At 39.7% G+C, this 23941-nt stretch overlaps 1 long non-coding RNA gene across 1 annotated transcript; it reads left to right on the top strand.

Annotated features, from left to right (window-relative positions):
* Window positions 1-688: 688 nt before the first annotated feature.
* LOC102303419 lies at window positions 689-22567 on the top strand. Its single transcript, XR_315836.2, has 3 exons — window positions 689-1629; window positions 16333-16396; window positions 16804-22567. It is a non-coding gene; the product is annotated as an uncharacterized LOC102303419 (long non-coding RNA).
* Window positions 22568-23941: the final 1374 nt, after the last annotated feature.

Raw genomic sequence — 23941 nt, 5'->3', positions numbered from 1 at the left:
ATCTTTCAAAGATGTATTGGAGCTTCACCATTGCACTGTTGTTCTTTTGTGTAATAAAAATAAAAATAATATCTGTATAACACAAGTTATAGACTGCTCCATCATTTTCCTCCTCTTTGCACATGAACTTAAATCAGCTGATTGTTGCTCAAGTGCACAGAAAGTCCCTGCACTTCAAAAACTCGTCTATCTGCCCATTGTGCAAATAACTAAACCTTACAAGTAATGACAAAATTGTAACTGTGATTGTGCTACTGAATTTAGTACATTAATGCTATGCATTATTGCTTTATGTAATGTGATTACAGTAACGCGTTACACTCGGTGTGATAATAATGAATTAACATGGGCAGTTTTACTGTTGTTCTTGCTCTTTTTTTTCCTCACTCTAAGTCTTGAGCAGACACTTTCTGGTCAAATATTAAGCTGAACAGCGGACCATGATTCCATCCGCATCCATGCACAGAAGTTTTGTCCATTACTTCATGCGCTGTGTGTGTGTGTGTGTGTGTGTGTGTGTGTGTGTGTGTGTGTGTGTGTGTGTGTGTGCCTCAAACTCTAAGTGTGTGTACGTGTCTAATGTTCAAAAAGCCAACTGCATAAACCATTTTGTAATGATTGGCCTCTCCCCACATCCCAACGCACACGCACCACCACCACCCCAACAGTGTGCCAAGTGAGACATGTCTGCGGGGGCAGCAAAATGAAGGATGCAAGCCGCTAAAGTGAAAACAAATATTTGTTCATAGACTATTTTTCCATGCTATGTTGAAATGATGGCCAGTTTTCCAAGTGAGGAACCAGAAACGTGGATACACAGGAGGTTAAGCTCACTGACTAATCTTGAGATTGTGTGTGATTTTAAACAGAGGCCCTTCCCACCAAGAGAGAGATGTGCTATACTGCCAAGAGTATGTAGTGGTTAAAATCAAATAAAGTGATCTGATTATCCTGTCTATTGTCATGACCCACTTAGCCTTAATAGAAGGAATGATGAAGTCAGTGCGCACTGTTTTCATAGGACTGCACTGGAAAAGATGAGTTCAGTTGGAGTTAACGCCACAAATAAAAAGTCAATTACATATGCTTCAGTGATTTCTCATGCGTTTTTTCGAACGCCTACTTTTCCTGTAGCATGGAAAGAGTTAATGCTGTTACCTACAGCGAGCCATGGGAAACCAAGACAGTTGGCCTTTGATGCAGCACAGTGTCTGGATTGGAGTGGATTGGATTAGTGTTGGTCTATTTTCGACTGTTGAATCAGCAGTTTAACTGTTAGTTTATAGCCATATTGTAGTCAGAGTAGTTTGTGTGTGTTGACAGTTTTATACTGTATATAAAGGTAGAGCTGACATAGCAAATCTCCAGTATTTCATGTCTTTCTTCATCTGTCTCTCTCTCTACTGTCTTTTTCTTCCTTACTATTTTCTGATGCCTCACAGATGTCTTCTAATTGAATTCCTCATTTATCTGACAGTAAAATCATGCTTCCTTCTTGAGTTAGAGCTTCCTGGGTTGCTGCCTGGTTGGTTGACTCCAGCATTCCCCTGTCCTCCTCCACTGTGATGGATCCCTGATGCCACGGGGACAGGACCAAGCTTAGGCCAAAGACTATTTGCTCCTTGAGAGGTAGGCTGACTGTCACCTAGGGATGGGTATCGTTTAGATTTTATCCGATACCAGTACCAAACCGGTACTTTTGAAACGGTGCCAGTGCTTAAACGGTGCTCAAACAAAAGAATGAATAACACAAACTTTGTCCAAAAACCTCTCATGTTTAGCTGCTTTTTTGTAAAAAGATAACAATGTTAGCCTTTTCTGCAGCTATAGGGGATTTATGGCATCACTCTTGGCTGGAAGCAGTGCTTAATCAATGAGGGAAAAAACCCCACCAACTTTGTTCAAAAACCTCTCATGTTTAGCTGTTTCCCACTTTTTCTTTGGTCATTTTAGCCTTTTTGGCCAGGGTGAAGGGAGTATCTGCCATCAAACAAGAAGACAGCCACATGTAACTACGACGGTGTTTGCTAGTTCACCTTACATGCATTAATGTAATAACGTGGTTAGCCTACTCAGCGTAAATTACACACGAACAACATTAAGCTACTCACGCAGAGAAGAACGGCTGCTGCTGCTGCCATCATCATCCGTCATCATTTCTGCTACACTGGCAGGGCTAGGGGCCAAGACTCTACTCTTCGGGTTCTTGGGGGATGTTGCTAACTCCAGGACCGATAACAGGCACCACACCCGCAGTAGATGTGCTTGGTGTGAGGTCCTGCAACAAGCTATCAAATACGGTGCATTTCTCCGCTATGCGTCGCCAGGTGTTTCATCAGATTTGAGGTGTTACCTCCTTTGACAGTATCACAGTATCAGCTTAACCTCTGGGTGGTCTTGGGTCGATTTGTGCCATTTTTCATTGTTCATTTACACGCCATTTGCACTGTGTTGAATGGAATATAGCGAAAGTCTGCAAAAAAAAGTTCGGTCACATTTACTGTTAAAATTTCAGTATGACTTCTGGAAATTAGCTTCAGTGGCTAAGCTACAGACAAACTTACACTATCGGTCCTAGTGGTCGATTTGTGCCCCATTGAAACCCATTATAAACGCTATTTTTCACGGCAAAAAAATTACGGTCAAATCGATCGTGATTGGTTATGTTTCCGTTTCCGTTTGCAGTACTGGCCTTAGAGTTGTAATTTTTTTATTTGTCCACCGGGTGGCGCCCTTGCTCCACATTTGACCCCGGGTTGGAAAACAGCGGGCTGCTTAAACAGACCTGCGGGAAACGAAGCCTCATTTCCGGCGTGCAGCAGCGGCTTCGCCCGCTGATCGGGCGGGACCATTTTCGGCCCCTAGGACCGTTTGAGGGTGCATTTTTCTTTAAAATCAACAGGAAATGACGTATTTGTTGTGACGTGGTACCGGACGTGTGTGTTGGAAAAAGGGGTCCGACGCAACATGCCCCGGTCATCGTCGGGAGTTAACCCGGGAGGATGCACTGATTTCGGCCTAGAGGAGGAGCATTTGCCGCCTGGAGACCATTTTCTGGTCCTGAAAAAAAAAAAAAAGGCGATCGAAATGAAGGTTGGTGCCAATCTTTAGTCCATCTAAAGGCCTAATTATAATAACAATCAAATATTACTTCAAATGTTGTTTTTTTTTTAATATTTCGTTTTGTTTTGGGGGGCTAAAAAAAACGGTGCGCTCATGTAATTAAACTGCGATTAAAAGGGTTAAAACCCCCGAAATATAATTAAAACTTTACATGGATAGTTCAGGGAGAAGTAGTTTTAAAAGATTGGCTAATTTAAAGTGGAATAAAATATTAATATATAAATTTTTTATAGCACTTTTTTGGGCGTGGTCGATTTGTGGCTCTAGGTCCGATAGTGTATGCATTTTTCTAGGACCCCCCCAGAGGTTAAAGCACTTGTTGCAGGCTGCTGAGTTTGCATCTTTTGCTGTGAAGTACAGCCAGACTTTTGACCGCTTCGCCTTGGGGATTTTAATCTGTAGCTCTGCTCTAAAAAAACGTACGCACCTGGGCCCACCTACTACGCTTGCAAAGGTAAAATGATTGGCTGGAATCCAAAGTGTATGACATCTCAGGGAAAAAAAGCACCAAAATAAAGCACCGAAATGTGCGCTGCTTTTCGGTCTGGTTACTACCGTTTATGTCAGAACCACCAGTACCCATCCCTACTGTCACCTTGTACAACAATGCCAGCACGTTCAAGTTTTCTTAATATCACTGCTAAAAATTAATAATTTTGACTGCTTGTGTATCAGTTGTGCAACAATATGATGTCTATCTGTAGTGCAGGTTGAGGCTGAGCTCTTATATTTACTGAGTGTCAGGAATCCGGTGACCTAATACTTTCCTAAGCTGATGACGATGATGGGGGAGTTCACTACTTAATGACACCTACATTTTTCACATTCTTCAGCAAGTTTGGGACAAATTTTATCTTTCTCTCAATGACTCACTCCCTCGACCTTTAATCGCATATCGTAATGCACAAAAACTGAGTCAATGAACTTTCCTAAATGTTGTCTGTAAGGGAGTCAAATGACATTAGAGTTGTGGTCAGAACTTTACATCCACTCATCATTGGCGCAAATGTCGTTTTGGTAGCCATCAACAAGCTTCTGGCACAATTATGACGGGAGTTTCTCAAGACAATCAGTAGAGTTTGTTTAAATCAGATAATTTCCTGGCACGGACTGAGCTTTTTAACTTTTTAGCCTGTTTTATCCATTTCAAAACCACCATTGTTCTGCTGGAACACCCAGTTGTTTTCAGAGTTTCAACCGCCCAGCTGTTGATTTGAGGTGAGGATGAAAACTCTGGACATCGTCCTTCTTGATCATTATTCCATCCACTTTGTCAAATGTACTGGTACCACTGGCAGCAAAGCAGAGCACGATGCTACCACCACCACCATGCATGCACTTGTGTAGTGTTCCTAGGTTTGAAAGCCTCCCCTTTGTCTCTTCTGATCATAAAACTTAGCTTGTCCATGTGAGCAGCTGCAAATTTCAATTGAGTTTGAAAGTGTCGGTTTTGGAGAGGCTTTCTTACTTGGTCGGAGCCTTTCAGTCCACGTGGATGTAAAACTCACTTCACTGGACAGTGACACTTTGTTCTAGCAGTTTCCACTTCATGGCAGACTTGAGTCTTGGGGGTTCCTGGTTTGTTCTCAAACATCTTAAAGAATTTCCTCTCATCTGAGTGTGACAGTTTGGTTCTTCTTCCAGACCCCAGCAAAGTGATGATACAACTTGCATGTAGTTCAGTTCTTTGAACTGACTATATATATGCAGTTCAAAGAACTGTACATACTGTTGTTTAGAAATGGATCAAAGCAACCGTTCCAACTTGTGTAAATTCTCCTTCTTAGACCTTCACTGAACTGCTTGGGCTGTCCCATTGTCTTGAGTATTGGTCAATACAATGAGTGCTGTCAAACAAATCTTTTTTATGCTGGCAAAGACAAACAGTTGTAGTCAATTATGATTACTAACAAGAAGTTAATTGGCCTTGGTCTTGTCAAGTTAAATGACATTGTAGAACTTCCAGCACCACTTGTTACCAAGTTTAAGAGTGTTTGTATGTATCTGAGCCTGTGTGTATATTGTGGTGATCATATGTCGAATAAAAAAAAAAATGATTGTAAACATTGTAAACTAGTAAACTGCACTGGAATGACTGTAAACTTCTGACCACCATTAACTAGTTTCAGAATTGTAACTATAGTACATCAGTGTAACACTAATACATGAAAACACAGTGGGTAAAACCTATGTGTTAATTCACAACAGGTGTGTACTCTTTGGCATGTCATTGACAATTTCCATAACCACGGTGAATCAAGTTTCCTCACTGAGCTTTTTTTAACACTTGATGTGATCACAGTACAAAGGAAATTTCCAGTGCTGCATGTCGGTGTGTTGAATGAATGGCTTTGCTGTGTGTGCTGTGTAAACTCGACCTCCATCTGTGGTTCCTAAAACAGGTAGAGCGCAGATGGCAGTATTGCATCTGACCGTGTTTTGACCCTGAAGATTAAAAAAATAAAACAAAGAAACACACACATAGCATCATAAATCCAGGAAATAAGAAAGCATTTCATTGTCTATGAAAGCCAAATTAATGGGCAGAGACTGATTTGTTTTGTGTTGCGCTTTTCTTGGCCATGCAGATAAGGAGGCAGATGAGTGATTAGGTTGGCGAGCTGTTCAGCAGCTGCCCTCCAACTATCAAATCTAACAGTACATCATTATACGAGGATTGCTTTTACAAGAGTGACTCAAAGCCTTACATCCATTTTAGATTAGATGATTAGATTATGCTTCTTAGATGGTTACAGACTCACTGATGGGATATTAATGCTAAGTTTAACTTCAGATCTGAATGACCTGTAATAGCATGTCTTTGATCAGGCGACACAGTACCTGCTTTAAAAAAAAAACAGCTAAGTTTAAGTATATGGTCTGACCACGAGCCACAGAATGGCATGTCACTTCAGATAGGCGCCACTTGTAAGTCCAGACATATTACATCTGATGATCAGATCTCTTGTAGTTTCCACTCCAGATCAGATAAACCTGCATTTCACCTTTTACCTGGTGCCCTGAACCTGACGTCCGTCTGCAATGTGTTTGTTTAAAAGAGGAAAAAAACATTAGAACTAGTGATGTTGTGAACTCATTTAGACATCACAGCATACCACGTTGACTGCTTATCAGTACATAAATTATGCAACACGAAATACATGATGAAACTTTGATGTTAATGATTAAGAAGGTCTAGTTTGAGCACGCAAGGAGCAGCCTCACCCTAGCTGGCCCAGATGGATGTCTTGGAGAACAGGTCTGTTTTTAGACTTGTGTAATAAGTTTAACTCCGATTGTGGCTGCAAAGTACAGACACTTTTTTTTCTAGTGCATTTAGTCCATAATGGCTGAACAAACAGTGTTGCATTTACAAGACTAGCATTATCAGCTATCCAGGAGATAACGCGGGGTGTTTTTACTGGAGGAGACAATGGGAAAGGAGGGCTCGGATAGAGAACCGAGGACTGAAGGGTGTGCCTATATGAGACCATTTTGAACTTGGAAATGTCTGGGTTTCTTTACACCAGTATGATTAATCTCGCACACACACATGCACACACACACATGCACACACACACATGGCCAATGGGAGTGTGTGGGAACATTTCTGAGACCAATAGGAACCTTCAGTTCAATTACATTCTTCAAAGGCTTGCTCCCTTGAGACACAAGGTATATGTTCTTAATAGCAAAAACAAGAGATAGCTGCATAAACCTATATATTTATTTAATATACCCCCGGGGTTTGTTCCAGACCCAGTAATGCAGTTTACAGTTGCTTGTGAATTGGTACATTGACATTCCAGTTCTTGTTCTCAGGCCCTCACGCTGGTCTCCACATGGCCATCCCCTGGGTCAGCCCCCTGCCACAGCGCAGCCATAATTGAATCCAGTTCAAGTTTTTTTTACTCGAGGGCTGAGAGAGGACTGAAACGTCCTAAACTTGTAATCTTATTTGGAACTGAGGAGATCTATACATAAAATCACAAAATATTACTTTAGGTTTGAGTTCAAAATCTGGTGAGAATGGTTTGGGGTGGGGTTGGTGGGCGTTTGCTTTCACTGATCTAAGTTAAATTATTACAATGCAGTTACCAAAACAGAGAGAGTCACTGGGTTATTTTTTTGTTTTACACTAAATTACATTTATAAATAATATTTGTTTGGTTTCTTTTATCGTTTTTCTCAGCTGCCTTTGCTTATTTCTTGAATGGTCTCTCAAAGTTTTCAGAAGAACATTTAACATATAAATCTTTTGTTTCACTTTGTATATCAGACAGAACATCTCTCATTCTTTCTTATCATTTGCAACTGTTTTAGGGCATTATGGCAAATGACTCAGAACAGCCATCTGCAGTTGAACAACAATGTCTTTGTGATCAAAATAGATTATGTCTGTACCAGCTGAATTGTTTTACTGTCCAAAATATGATAGAACTGCCTATCTAATTATCAAAATCTCTGGAGCCCGTATGTGAGTCATGAGTGTGAGTATTAAAAAATATATTTTAGACCTAGAGAGCCAAAGAATTACAGTAGTCTGTGAATGCAGACAAGCCTGCTGATATAGACATTTTACTGCTACCAATGGAAGAGGAGGAAAGGAAGGATGCGTGGCAGTGCAGCAAGACAACAGAAGATAGTGCAGAGGATGGATGCAGTGTAGCAACGGTTTATTCCTGTTACAGGCAAGGCAAGGCATTAGGCTCAGATCGATGAGAATATATGGTCACAGGGACCAGGAGCAACAGGTTGTCCAGTGATTTCCAGCATTGATGCACACAATATATTGTGCATGCATTCTTTGTTCCATGGTGTACTGATGCGAAATTTAAGGCTGTTTTTCTGTTACTGCTGGTGTAGTTTGCTGTATTTTCTTTACCGGAGGACAAATATTAACGTATCATCCAAATTAGAATCGAAAACCTCATGCTCTTAAAATCATATCATATGTGTCTGTGGAAAGAAAAAGTGTAGCAAGACTTTTAGGTGATTGGAAGATGAGGAACACAATAATTTTCACTGTCATACTGACTAAATAGATAAACATTTTGAACAGCTGCGTTTAGACAATGCCAAAAGACTTTGTACTTTTAGTGTCAATTATTTATTTTAAAATGTAATTAATTTTGACGCATGAAAAATTGAGTTGAGATCTTTTGGAAATATTGTGAGGTGTGTGACGAAGCAATTGAGGAAAACTATAATAACACCAATATATTTTCATCTTGGTCAAAACATCTGCAGTGGAAATATATCTTTAAATAACTGTGGAAATAGGCCTTCATGGAAGAAAGCATTATGGCTAATTAGCTGTTGTGGACCAAGTCATTAAATTAAATTAAAAATGTATTTATATAGCGCCAACAACAGCCACTTCAAGGTACTTTAAACTGTAAGGTAAAGACCCTACAATAATACAGAGAAACCCTCTGTGAGAAAGTCAAAGGAGCTTGCAAAGTGAGAAAGCACTTGGGGTGTGTGGGAAGGAAAAACTCCCTTCTAAGAGGAAAGAAGAAGCAGGCTCGGGGATGGTCAGTGGAGACCAGTTGGGGTGGTCTTATTTCAACATTGTCCTACATTGTTATTGCAAGCAACAGCATGCATAAATGTGGAAAATACCAAAGTTGCCAGTAAGTCTGAGCATTTGTCACAGAGATTCAAGTTAATTGCTTGGTTTCCACTCTAGGTTTGTTTATTGGCCAGACTGTCATTAGGTTCTTTTATCTTTGGCCTGACCATGTTAGTCCACATTTTTTGGCAAATACCATGACAATAGCTGGCTGCATGTGTTTATTTTTCACACAGACACAACAGAGTATAGGGGGTATTTTAATAAGCTAGCTGCCATGTTAGCAATGCTAAACGACAGTTCGCGTTCAACTTTAGCCAAGAAAAAAAGAAAAAGGGTGTACTTACTGCAATTTTCAGTGCAAGGATTAGCACTCTGCAATTCTAAAACAGCTGATCCAAAAATATTGGTCCTTGGTTTTGTTGAGGAAAGCATATTTTTTAACTTTTCCAATTCTTTGCACATTCATTCATACATCCATTCCAGTAGTTTCAACCATCTCCTGCCAGAAAGTTGCTGACATATATGACTCCTTACTATGGTTATTATTCCTTATATTGAGGTAACTATTATTACTCTCACACTTATAACTCACAAAAACACTGTGAAAATGTAGCCAGAAATGTTACTGAAACTGGCACTGAAAAAGCTAATTACAATAGCTGTGGGCTACATCAAAATTTAGCTACATTTCCAGGCAGGTGCATGGCGGGTTACAGTGCAGATTATCTCATGGGGTTTCAGAGGGATTTGTAGTTATGATATACCGTACTGTGGTTTAGATTTAACATAGAAGTATAAATTATCTGTGTGAGTTCAATAATAGTACTATTATGATATTCATATAGTAAAAGTGACCAGAGCTGGGAAGAAACAAAGTACAAATACTTTGTTTTTGTACTTAAGAATACATTTTTAGGTATCTGTAATTTACTTGAGTAGTTTTTTTTCTGACAGTTTTAAAATTTTGCTCCCTAGATTTTTAAACAAATATCTGTAATTTCTACTCCTTACATTTTCAAAACAGGATCGCTACTTTAGGCTTAACGGTTAAGAGGGGAGGTATTATTTTACATCAATGCAAGCCTTTAAAGGGAACATGAACATGTGTTATATATATAAAGGCTCATTTAAATCATGAAGCCCTGCTCTCAAAAACGGACATAGCTGTAACATTGTCTGTGAAGCTGGATTTGGAAAGTTTTAAAAACATATTAAGTACCATCTTCTGTCAATACACAAGGTGACATCATCTGCTTGATTGGCGAGTGGCGGGTAATGGACTTAGATTAGTTGAAGTTAGCTAACTAGCGACAGAATCGAGAACTCAAAGGAAAATAAGGACACTAAAACAAAAAATAAGTTTAAGGGGAGCACTTGTGGCTGTCCCTGGCGGCAACAATGGGTTTGATGTTAAGGAACCAACGATATATTGTCCACTTTCTCTGTCTCTGTTCACTGTTTCACTAGCTGCACTCAAACGGGAAAATCCACCTGTTAGTCGTAATGTTCAGGTTTGTAAAGCACTAAATAAGAACAGTGTGGAGGAGAGCCTAGTTGAGTCAGGTGACGAGTTGTTCACCAGACCAACAAGCTGGAGTCAGATTTAAATATAAGGACTCTCAGTGGTATTTGATAAACTGGACATTTGAAGTTTACATGTAAGTCCTCGTGTTTTTAATTCAGATAGCCACCCCCAGACTACATGTCTGGGTGGCTGTAGCTCAGGAGGTAGAGCATACTGATCGGAAGGTTGGTGGTTCGATCTCTGGCTCCTCCAGTCTGCATTGCAAGATACTAACCCCAAGTTGCTCTCCAATGCATCCATCGGAGTATGAATGTGTTTGAATGTTGTTAGAAAAGCCTTCAGTTTAGAGTCAGTGCTTGAGAGAATGGGTGTGATTGGGTGAATGTGACATCTTGTATACAGTGCTTTGAGTACTCTGGGAGAGTAGAAAAGCGCTGAATCAGTCCATTTACCACGTAACATTATGTTTTTTCATATTGCAAAACCTTCTGCAAAAAACAGACTGAGGTAAAGTAACTGAGTTATTTAAAGATTGCATGAAAATACTCTACAGGTTAGTGCAGAATAAACGGGTTAGTATGCTGTACCATGATGGATTTAGATCAGCTGATCACAGCCTGTACATTAAGAAAATCTACTGAAGCTCTCAATGGAAATTATTGTGCATTATGATTCTTCTCCCCATGCTGAGCCATTTCATTTAGGCATCCCCCACGTGCTGAATCCCACTTTAACCTCTTCCCTACTCGTTTTCTGTTTAGAGACAAAGTCACCCTCTACAATGTAGGCAACTGGAAACTGAGCTCTTTTTTGTTTACTCTCCTTCTTTTTCTCTGCTCATGTTCTGGTTATCTGATTCAAGCTGAGAATATTTATTAGACGACATTCATTACTGTGTGTCTCCTTTTTGGGTTTTTGTGTGAGTGTTTGTATATGTTAGTGTGTAAGGTCAGGTCTTAGACTCCACCTCTCTGTTAGAACATCTCAGGCTTCCATTGCCACACTCCCTCCCAGGTACTGATGCCCCACCCTCTGTCGGGCCTCTGCTTGGGGGTGGGGTGCTTCTGGGTCTCGGGTTTCTAGCCCCAGACCTCAGTCTGCTCTGGTGTAGCCAGCTGCTGGCAGAGCCTCCAGGCTGGTCGCCACAGCCCCCTGGGGCTTCTGCACTCTGGCTGCTGGATGACCTCCCCCAAGACTCTCTTCTGCTCTTCTCTATCTGGAGGCTGCAGTTGTCCCTGTAGTGATAATCCTGGGGCTCTCATGCTCTGGGGGGCCTAGGAAAATCTGGGGCCCAGGTCTCCTCCATGCCTGCTTCAGGTCTTGTGGGGCTGTAGCCCCCCACACCCACTATTAGACACTTACATGGAGAAACCTACACAAGCGTGCTCACCCACACACAGGTGTGCACACAGGTACTCGCAGACACACACTATCTTGGGCAGCTGCTGCCTCTAAAAATATCTTGTATTATTAGTACTGTGCGCTGTTCAGTAGTATTGTCATTGTTATTAATGTATATGATAGTTGTTGCTGTGGTCTGTCTGCTGGTTTTTTTCCTCTCAGCAGGTGTTGAAGCAGATTCACATTGTTTGTACTCTCTCTCCCCTTCTCTCTCTCTCTCTCCTTTTCTTCTATTTTTCTCTACTTCTGTTAACTTTCTCCCCAACTTCACTTTCTTCTCTTTCTTTTCTGTTCAGACTTGTCCATTGTGGTTCTCAAAATTTAAAAAAATCCTAATGCTGCACTTGTGAAAGCAATTTTGTTTAGCATTTTTTGGCCTTCAGACAACAATTTGATTGCTACACTGCCGGACAGGATGGGGGGGAGAATAAAAAAATTGGAATTCAAATTTAGACTAAAATAAAGTTTTTATTTCCATCAACTAATATGATTTTATGATTACATTAACATAACAAGTTTCAGTTAGCTTTGCATAAAACTAGCTGGTAGAAACGACCTCCAAAGAAGAACTTAAAGAAATCCAGGGGCTTTTCTTTCCAAGCTTCTTAGACCTCCAAAGAGCGACTTTCTTACTTTGAGTACATTTCAGAGCCTGTACTTTTTCACTTTTACTTGAGTAAAGAAGTTGAATCAGTACTTAAGCTTTTACTGGAGTATTTTTTTTAACACTAGTATCTTTACCTCTACTTAATTACAGAATGTCTGAACTTTCGCCACCTCTGTCAGTGACCTTGCCTGAATTGTATATGAGGCAAAACTAATATTACAGTTAATCAGATGCACATTTTGTTTGTAGACTCCTCTTTTGGGAGTCTACACACAAAACGAAAGCTGTAATTGGACAACGGCACTGAGCAGAAGTGACTTTAAGCCAAATGATCTGTCTGCAGCTGACATTTTAGCTCAAACTTTGAAAGAACTGAACAGACAACTGTTTTAAACAAGGGAATTATCCTGCCAGCTTCACCTTTTACAGTCAGTTGATGCATTCAGCTGACTGTAATTGTAGTATGGTTTCTGCATGTTTAAACTGCAATTGAAAACAAATGTATATATGTATATTTTGTTTTGTAAATATGTAAAAATATAACCATTCCTACTAGAAATGCATTTAGATCATGATACTCTTACCTAATTTGAAAGAATTTGCTCAAGAAAAGCAAACATTAAAAAAAGTACTTTCAGCCTGAGTCATATTATGAGAACTAATGACACTCTTGCACAAGTGTAGCTCTGCAAGCAGCTGTGTTGTCACAGATAATCAGTGTTTCACTTTCCCCAGATCGGTTATGACTCTCAAACCATAACACACATTTGAAGACTGCTGTGTTTGTGATTAAAACTACAGCTAAGTCAAACGCTTCCATCTGACAGTTACGGGTCTCAACTATCTCTCTATCCTTCTATCTACTGTTAAAGGTGTGTATAACATGTGCGAAAGTAATAAATTATACCTTAGACAGTGTGCCTTGCACCTTTGGGTCTGTTATGGTTATTTATTTAAGTATGATCACATCTCTGGAGAGAAGCTGATAGCTCCTCGGGATTACATCACGCTAATGGCTGTGATGACATTGACAGTGACATAGTGGCACACAGCCACAGTGCAGCTCACTCCGAGTCTCCTCAGTCATGATAATTGGAAGGATTACAGGACATATTAGATGTTCCTGATTAGATTTGTAAATGGTGTTTTGAGGATATTTAATTGACCTATATAGGAGCTATTGTCATAGCAGAGAAGCTTTGGAAGAAGTAATGCTGACTGTGTACTTAATGCTGTCAGCAACCGAAGGCCGACCATTTTTGGTTTTATGCTGGCAAATAACATTAATGAAGTGATGGTGTTCTTTTCTCCCTTAGGTCAGAGGCCAGCACATACAGTGGGCTAAATTATGTCTTTGAGGTGAAGTGAACTTTCTTTTGCTTCCACTTTTGCGGTGACTCGACTTCGTGCAGGGCACTGAGCCCAATCTCATACTTCATTAATCCTTTCCCAGCCCGATGCTGGCTACTACCAGCGATCTATTGGAACAGAGGTTATTTCAAATTGTCACCACTTTACCCGGCCTTCTGGCACTATGATTTATAATCCACCACAGCCCAGGAAAAACACGAGAAAATTGCTTCTATGTGGTTTACTTTGACAACGTCTGTTGACTTCTAAAGGAGACAAACACATCCCTCTTTCATACAGTAGTTAATAGCTGGAGTCAATGATTTATTGAACTGGGTCAGCTGAGAGAAACAAAATCCTTTAAGTTTCCAGAATCCTTTTATTTAAAGCCAGAGAGTATTCCTCCATATTTCCTCTGGATCAATCTTATCTGTCCTCTTGATGAAAATGAGTTTAAAACATGGAGACAAACACTGGCTTCCAGAGACTCAGGTTCACACAGCAGTGCCAGGGGTTGAGGTAATCGGGTTCCCACAATACCCACAATAACATACGCCAAGTTATTGTTATTCAAACATAGTCGATTACCTATGTTTAGTAAGTGATTATACTGGATATACAACCTCAGTAAATACCACAGGTCACCACCTCCCTGTGCTGCCTTTAGTGAATAAGGCGGCATTTAATCAACTTTGACACTTGCAAGACATTATGACAACTTTACTAATGGGTACTTGTTCCTCGTGGATGAAACTCAAAGTATAATAGCAGTTTATTAAAACGTTAGCCCTGTTTGGTTGTGTTGGCCAACATTTCTATCGGTCGCATCAGCAAAGCAGTTGCGGAGATCTGAAAATGGGGTTTAATTAGAAGAAAAAAACACAATCAGTTTGTTAGACAGTTTCGGTTGATAATCTAAACCACTTTGTCTGAAGGCACAAAGATTTCTCTTAAAATGCTGCAATCTCTATGCTGAGTAATGAAGGTCCAAGCTGGATGGATTTCACTGTTAAATCAGGGAATCTCTGTCTGTCTGTCTGTCTGTCTGTCTGTCTGTCCTCCCTATCTTGGGAATTGTTAATCTTATTCACGTCAAACTTGGCACTTGTACTCATGGGAAACTGAGTGCAGTACTTAGTTTATGGTTGTTTGGATGAGAGTTGGTCCCTTTTTGGGGCCTTGCTCCCTGTTCACTCATCATCCCTATTGCTTGGCAAAAATATGATGTCATATAACGATATTATGGTTCCGACGGTATTATAGGCACATATGCTAGATTTGTGACCTGACAGATATGATTGTACTCCTCGGTGATCTCATAATGTCACCAATTCAGGGGGGAAATTGTTTATAAATAATCCTTCCTTGCCTAGGACTTCCTCCATTTGCTGGCACTACCATGCCAGTGACAGTAGACACGCACTTAAAGTTGTTTTATGATATTACTGTGACCCTGTGACTGCTCTGTCTGACCTCCTTTTATTAATGTGTTCAGTTTAAGAGTAATGTCATCAATCTTACTAAAAGATGTCCAAATAAAATCTATGAGATGCAGTAAGAAAGTTGCTTGATTCCACCCAGAAAATGTGAACACCTGCCTAATTTACATTCAACAGATCTCCCCAATAAGGTCATCTTCTTTTGAAGAGTGCTCATGCTATGTGTGCATCGCTCCTTTGGAAGTCCTGTTTTGGCTAACTGTATGTTTGCAGGGCTGAATGACTTAAACGGAGAGTGGATGGTGGATTGAAGTATGCCAAATTACCGAACTGAATTGAAAATCAGTTTAAATAGATTTAATGGTGTGACGAATTTTAAATTTTTGGTTCAAATTGGCATCAATTTTTACAAAGGAGGTCAGGAGAGAGGTACGACAGCGAGCTTCACCAGCTGACGCTGCCATTCATTAAATCGTTTTGGAGATCTTGTCAAAATGAATTCATTTAACGAATACAGTAAAGTACTGTCCAATTATAATCCACCCTACAATACCATATGGAAAGCATCACATTTAACTGACCTCCCCAGACCTCAACATTACTGAAGCAGTGCAAGATCATCTTTATAGAGAACAAAACAAAAGGCAGCCAACATCCAAAGAAGAAGAGCTTTAAATGTCCTTAAGAAGCCTGGAGAACTAAAGACTACTGCTGTCTATGAGAGTGCAGGCTGTGCTGAAATGGAAAGGTGGCCATATCAAATATTGATTGTCAAGCTCATTTTTGCCTTATATACTGTATTTGAATGTATGTTTGTATGTATTTGCACAACTACTTGTCATTTTCCTAACAAAATATAAAGAAACAAGAAGTGGCTCAAAACTTTTGCTGTATATTGTAAAGACCCAGAACTACTGACGTGGCTAATCAAAAGGAAACCTTGCATTGCTCTCCTGCTCTCATTTTCTTTCTGCAATGTAACAAAACAAGGCAACTCTGAAACGTCAGGCTTAACTCAGGACTTATATGGGCTATAGGACTTAATGCTGTAATCTAAACAGCACTGACAGTGCCAGTCTTGAATAACATTAAACATCATCATCATCTCATTGGCATATGAGGTAATATATCATTGCAGCAGTTTTTTTCATATTATTTTGTCAGTTTTCCCAAAGTAACAGCTGTAATAATTAATTTATTCAGCAGAACTCTCGGTTCTATTTTAATAGTTAAAGCCCAACACTCGTGTTGGTTATGAAAATACTTTACCTTCCAACTTTGACTAATTTTTTGATGTCTGGAATTGCAGAAGTAGAACGGAGTCCAGCTGGGTAAGCAACAGGAGCATTTCTAAAACTGCCACAAAGACGTTGGTGAGTAAAAGTCTGATTATAAATATATTCACTTTAATGGTGGTATTGGTATGGTTTTATTTGATTTGGAAAATCTAAAAATATATCATATATCTTTACTTTTTTTTAATCTACAATTTCTGGGTTCCCTTGAAAAATGTCCAGGAGCGCAGATAAAAAAAACTAGACTTTAAGCAGGAGAAAGCATTATCCTCCTACTCGCTCTCAGTTGTTATTTCAGTCTGGAGGGCTTCGCCTGCCAGAAAGCTGTGTGTTATTTTGGAGGCCAGAGATGAGATGGCAGGCTCAGGAAACATTGCTGATGCGTATGACAACCCGCTCAATACCTGCTTCATTTCACACCATCCATCTCATTTTACAGTGACTGGTCATTTGTCTTATGTTTGTCAACCTTTCCCTTCATCCAGGCATAAAGTGGGCTTCGACTGAGCCTCCTTTTGAGAGAACTATGATCTGCACGTACGCTAAGAGTGTCCGGTGAGAGATGACTTGAACCCGGTTCATGACTCAGCGCCGTTTCAAAGATGAGAAACTTTCACATGTGTATTTTGATCACTTAAACAAATACAGACTGAATGAGGAAAATGTCTTTGCAATTAATGGGATTAAATGGTTGGACCAGATGGCTTTCATTAATATAGTTTTTAACATTAACAAGCTATGCAAGCACTTATTAATCCCAATCATGCTTTATTTGGTTATTTATTATGCAATTAGTTAGAGGTTAGGGTAATTGGTTTGCTGTCTTAACAGGATTTTGTTGATCCTGTGACTGAAGGTTTTGGGGAAGTTACTAGCATTTAACAGAAGAGAAGAAATCTGACTCAAAGTAAAATTAGCATATCTGTACACTGTGTACTTGTAGCTTTGCTGTTTAAAGATTTACTGCATGAACTTCCGGATTACCTCATGATAGCATTTATCTCTCTAATGATGGTTACTAAATCAATCAGCAGGCAGCTTGAGAAACTTTAATGTTAAGTAGAAGTGATTTACATTTTCTCTGAGTAAATCTACATTCAGTTACATACTGCTCTCTGATGGGGTTAGGTGTTTTACTTAATTTAATGATATACTCCTCTGATATTGCAGCGGGTTGCTAATTGGATGGTATAATTATTGCTTTGCATTAGTGCGGGTGGTTTATGAACAATTGTTAAAGTAAAAATTAAAAATAGGCTCCGTCAGACATTTATTTGTTTTGCAGTGAAGTGTGATAATTGCTTGTAGAGTAGTACACATCAGTTATAATTGATGCATATAAAGATTAATATAAGGTAATTATAGCAAGTCCATGTCAGTTGGTCAGAAGAAAGTGGGCTATTGCTGCCTCTCAGCTCAAAACCAACAAACAACAACACACTTGCCAGTTCCTCCTGACCTCACGGCAGTTTCAGTCCTGGAGATGACGCATTTTGTTACTCTTGCTCCTGTGGGTTATTCATTTCCATTTGATTGTTTTTCATTACTTTTGCAAATGGTTTTGTCCACTCTTTACAAGCAGCAAAAAAGTTTACACAAAAGGAGATTTGAAACTACAGAAAAAAATCCCTAAAAACCAAAAAACATGTAATCTTCCTCCTGCAGTGAATTTCATGTATTAGAAACTTGCAGTTATAGATAACCTGAGTAGCAAACTGATTGGTGTTAAGATTACTTTAATCGCCATCATAGCCCAACTAGAAGTCCACTTAGGCGGCTCTCGTGTTCTCATGAGCTGTTTTAGGACACTTTTCCATTTAGCTTATCAGACGATCTTGTGCTGAATCCTACCACGGGATTCAGTAAATGAGCAAGTTTGTGCAAGCGTATACATGTATGGAAACTGGGCGAGATAGGACATTAAATTAGAGCCAAAGAGGCGGAGATTTTGTAATTTTTTCAACAGAATTCATTTTTGATTGCCTTGACGATCTCTATTTTGTAGTAGCTTTTTTGTCAGTTGATAAATCGGACCATGAAAGCATTGCGTAAGGCAACAATATAAAAAAATCACCTAAAACTTAAACAGCACTTAGAAATGTAGCAGTATTTTTATGCACAGCTTGAAATGACACAAAGCAAACCCCCGCTGTCTCATGTATCAGTGCTTTCATATCCATTTCGCTGTTGTTAGTCCCGCTCGGTGTCCCCCATGGGGCTCCGAGGTCAGGCACAAGGACTCTGCTGACCTCCTCATTAGTGTGAAACTACAAACCACCAGAGGTTTGTAGTACATCTGACGAATGCAGCCCGCTGTGCCAGAGTTAGTTTAAAAGTGGGGAGGATATCAGATTCATTCCCTCTAGGGAACGAGCAATTTTATTTTCTACTACAGAAAGTGGAGTCTAAATCCAGTGTGAACTTTCCACACAAAAAATAACTACATCGGAGCTCCACACTGCCAAAGGTTTCAGTTATAAGCAGCACTGCTGACGTTAAAGGTTTGTTTTGGTGCTTTTGTTTTTCCTTATTTTGGTCATCGAATAAAAAACAATAGCAACGCTTGCATTTAAACAGCAGCTGGAATTCACTTAAGCAGAAGCTCGCATATTTTGATGATAAAGCCAAAGAAATTCAATCAGGAGCATTTCAAATATTGATAAAGTGGTAATAAAAATGCATTTTTTTCCCCAAAGCCACTGATGACTCAGTGTTGCTGAGCTTATAATAATAACAATGATAATATCAATAAAGGTGAATTAAGACAAACTTATGAGTAGTGAGGAAACACTGAAAGGTGACATATGACATCACATACCATGCTACTACAGTGCTGTGCATAAAACAGGGCCTGGGACAAAGGCAACATAAAGGATAAAATGATGAAGAGAAAGAATAAGAAGGGTTTAAAAAAAAACACTTCCTCAAACCTATATATATTATATATATAATATTAGACCTGAAAATATATTTTTAAAAAATTACAGTCATAAAAAAAAGAAAAAGAAGACTTGTTGGATTTTAAGCAGTGATGAGTTTCAGACTCTTTTTCTTTTTTTAAAGACGAATTCTTCTGGGATGAACATTAACAAACACACAGAGGCACACATTAATATATGAGAAAGTTGCCTCAGCTAAGATTGAAGAGACTTTGTTTCCCCCACAGGGATGCTGATCTCAGGGTCATCTCCTTATACTCTGAATCTGTTATCACTGAGATGGTCAGCAGCTTCTAAATCTGAGTATCTGTTTTCAGTAATTCCCAATGATAAGACAATATAAATGGAAATAATAAAAAAAAAAACAATTATATAAAAATGATATAAGACTAGAGAATGTCCCTGATTGTATTTTGAGCAGAGAAACAGCTAAAGACATACAATAAACATGCACAATCTTTTTTCCTGCTTAAATCAATAATATGAAGTTTATAGATTTTTGGGTGTTTCTGCCTCTGGTCATGTCACGTATCAGTAATAACTGGATAAAGTAACACACACAAAAGAGCAGGAAATCTTGAAGAGGAAGTAAGAAAACAAGAAGCCCTTCTATAAGTATCACAAAATTAATAGCGTACTCCTACGTATAGTGCCGTGGATCTTAATGTGAGCATTTGTGGAAGAATTGGGATTTAAAGCTTAGCTTAAGCTATAGATTGCCCAGATCTGCTGCTTCAGCCCACTCTGACTGAAGACTATTTTAAATACTTGATGAAATACGTCATTTGAAACAAATCACCTGGCCTGACAGCCAACTCGTGACTGCTACAAATGACTTAAATGCTATCTGTTTCACTCAGGGCTTTGACATACCACGACCATTTCCTCAGCCCTGAAAAAAAGCCTTATCTTTTGAAACGACTGTCTCTGTTTACTAACACAGGGAAGTATTCTTGCTTAGTGTTCTGTGACCACAATTTTTTTTTTTTAAATAAAAGGGTTAATGCTCCCCTCTCCTGTCTGTAAGAAGCACTCCACCCTTCGCTATAGAAAAGACTGCATTCCACAGGAAGTTTACCCGTGGCCTCTTCCTTTCATCCCTGATTCTTCCTGCCTCAACTGATCGGTACTGATTGCTGTTGGCTGGGTGGGCTGATAAGAGATGCTAATGAGTAGAGAGGAGTCCCTGAGCCATTTAATGGTGCAAAACTTTTTTCACACACACATAACTTGCAAGATAATCACTCAAAACACTACAGTTACATTATCAACTATACTGAGAACAGAACAATAAGTCACCAGACCAATTCAAACTTAACACACACACACATAATACACATCCAAATTCTATCCAAGGGTCAGAGATGTGATTTGATTTTTTCGCCTCTCTTTCCCTTGCACTGTTGCACCAGCTGCCACGAGTTCCATCAGATAGCACGGCTGCTCCAGGTAGACTGGCTGTTTGTCACCACGGCCATCAGCACCATCCACTCTCCGTCGGCGCACCTGCCGCCTTTGCAAACAGAAGACTAATCCAAAAGCCGCTGCTGCTGCACGGTGTGAGCGTGACAGATTACCTGCCTGTCATCGCGTCCAGTCAGGAGACGCACGTCCCTGTGCCACAGACATAAAACGTGCATTCAGCAGTTTGTGATAGAGCAGGTGATACACAAACGTGCCGTAATTCAGGAGAACACGGCCATCATCACAGTGGCTCAGGGGTATGTGCTGTTTTCCTCACGACAAGGTGTGTGCATCGCCTGGCCCTCTGAATCTAAATCCACGCGTGTCGTTGTGGATGTTAAACAAAGTGTGATTATCTGTCTGTGTTGGTGTTAACATACTGTTTTTCTGCCTGTTGACTGCCGTGGCTCAAGCAGGGCTGTAGCCAGGATTTAAAAAAAATACTGGAGTTAATACCGCAGACTTGCCTGTGATTATTGTGAATTTATCAGACCATTATGGCAACTTATAATAGCCTCCTCGCCCCAGTATATCTGTAATGCAAAGATTCAGCTGCAGGATTTCTGAGGGTAGCATCTCATTCAGACTCTGAATACAACCAACGTAGTGGTCCTTTTTTTATGATCATGCACTTTGTAAATTTTGGTACTGACAGCTGAAAAGATGTCTCTATCCTTTGAGGCTTTAAAATATGCTTTCTATTGAATTAGCACTTCAAGGGGAATGAAAATGAAATTAGTTTGTGTTGGCTGGCAATGAGGCGTTACACATAGCAGCCAAACTTAAAATCCAAAAAGGAAGTCTGTCCTTAATTTTCTGCACTATTACTTACTGTGTGTGTTTCCCTTTCCCTAAACAGTACAGGTGAAAATGGGTGGCAAATCAAGTGAAGGAGAAGTTGTGAAAATTCTGTTAGGAAAAAAAAAGCACACAGGCCTGATCCATGAATCATGAGGCTGGAATATTTTAAAGGGAAACAGAGTTCTCCTTCCTGTGCCTGCACTACCAGCAAGGATTTAAAGTGAATGTGCAGCTCTGGTGAAGATTAGAGGGCAATGCAGAGAGTGTTGGGACTGTGGGGTTTTTTGTTTTGCTTTTTTAAAAGCAATGGGCTATGATATTAACCATGACCCGGACCAAGCTACAGTAGAAAGGAAGTGATCAACATGTTCCCCTAAAAATTTCCATTTGATACTCAACTGCACAGTGTCAGAATTTTTAAAGAGAGCCAGACTTCTTTCAGAAATGTACCTGCTTGGCTTCCAGAGTCCAGGATATTATATATTATATAATGTCAGAGTTTGGACCGTACCTATGGAAAGCTTTACGCTGCTGACAAATGGAGGCAATAATTAAAGCTCCGAGCTCGCCATTGCTGAACCCAAAAAAAAGTCAAGAGTGATTGCTCAGGTATGTGATTATTAGCTTTCCCTTACAGGGGGATGAGATCCAGATGTTCATTGTGTCTGCTGCTTGAGTGAAGGAGGGCACTCCAGCTCCCTCTCACATGTGGGTACGACTCACTCGCTCCAAAAAGTCTAATAATCGGCTACTTTTAAAACAGGCTTGATTGCCAAAACAAGCCGGCAGATGTATTGCCTTAGTTGCTTGTGTCTACTAAAGTTACCATTCAAGATTCAGACTGACTGACAAACTGAACAGATAGCTGTGGTGTGTAGTTGTTATGGTTAGACAATCGACAATGAACTATATGCTTTATGATATTACTATAACAACGATGCAAAGATACTGAAAGGTCATTTGGAACTGAAAAAGGCCATCTTGTTGAGAGCAGCCATCTGGAGTCAAGGCAAGATAAAGGTCAAACCATGTCATTATTATTATTAGAGATGGCACGATACCACTTTTTTGTCCAATACCAATACCGATATCATAAATTTGGATATCTGCCGATACCGATATGAATCCGATATAGTGTGTTTTTTAATCAATAAAACTGTTTTTTAAATATCTTGCTGCTTTTTGTATAAGTTCATACTCAAGTTAAAAAAAAACCAAAAAACACTAAAGCTATTCTGTTATCCCTGTATGCAAAAAATACACTGCACCTAAAATATTTCACAGTTCAGCAATACTGATCAATCTAATGAACTTAAACCGACTCCATCCTCCCTATTCTGGTATTTTAAAGAGTAAGCAACCTAACTAATAGGGTTGCAAACTCCCAGCAAAAAAAATTAATAAAAATAAAGATAGGGAACCACCCACCCTCCACCTCATGATGCTTAATTAACATAATCAACTTTGATGCAGTGTGAAAGAAATGCACAGAAATCAATTATTTTTCAAGAATAATTAAATAGATTCAACATCTTTCTTCAACAGAAGTGCAGACTGCACAGATGGTACCTTCCCAAAGGAAAAGGTACTATAGCTTACTAGGGTATATTAGACTTAACAGTTACTATATACAGTAATGGACTTCTATACATTTTACATCAGATTAAAACTTTGGGTGTAAGATTTGGATTTATTAAAAGCTAGACATTTTAAATGAGAATAAGAAAGAAAAGTATGTCTTTGCGCCCCCTTTTCCCTGTTCATGCCCTATCGGCCCCCCTGGCTAAACTTTGCTAGATCCGCCCCTGCACAGTTACCAGCGTCAGCTACGTAGAAAAGGATCCTGGTGTACAAAGTAATATTAAATAAATTCTAACAACAGCTTATCAAGCTTAAACGTGCTGCTGTTGTTCAGCTGCTGGTTTCCTCTTTCTGGCGCGAAGTGGGCAATAAACAAACAAGAGAGACGGACTCGCAACACAAAAGCCGATCAGCTGATCATTGATCAGTTCCAGGATTGAAGTAGCAGCAGGAGAGGGAGGGAGAGAGGCAGTCGCTCCATGTATTGGTTGTTAAGCTTAACGCGGGAATGCTTTACAAACATTCAGAGATGAACTTACACACTTGCTTTACTTCTCTCTGGGGGAGATGAAATGCCAGATTGGTAGAGAGGCTACAAATACACACAGCCGCTCTATCACGTGATGCATACTGCTGCAACGTGATAGAGCGGCTATGAGCCGAGTTATGCCATGTTCCAAGTTTTGTGAGGTGCTTTTTTGATATTTAATGGATCGGATGACATTTTTTATTTCTCTCCGATATCTGATCCAGTAATTTATGTCAGTATCAGACTGATACACAATATCGAATTGTCCAGCTCTAATTAGTATAGCAATTTGTACACGACACATGTGTG

The sequence above is a fragment of the Haplochromis burtoni genome, unplaced genomic scaffold, assembly GCF_018398535.1.
Source record: "Haplochromis burtoni strain Fernald_Lab_line unplaced genomic scaffold, NCSU_Asbu1 Contig_62, whole genome shotgun sequence".
In the NCBI taxonomy this organism is placed as follows: Eukaryota; Metazoa; Chordata; class Actinopteri; order Cichliformes; family Cichlidae; genus Haplochromis; species Haplochromis burtoni.
The sequence above is the reverse complement of the archived record's forward strand: the minus strand, read 5'-3'. Positions and strand labels throughout refer to the sequence as shown.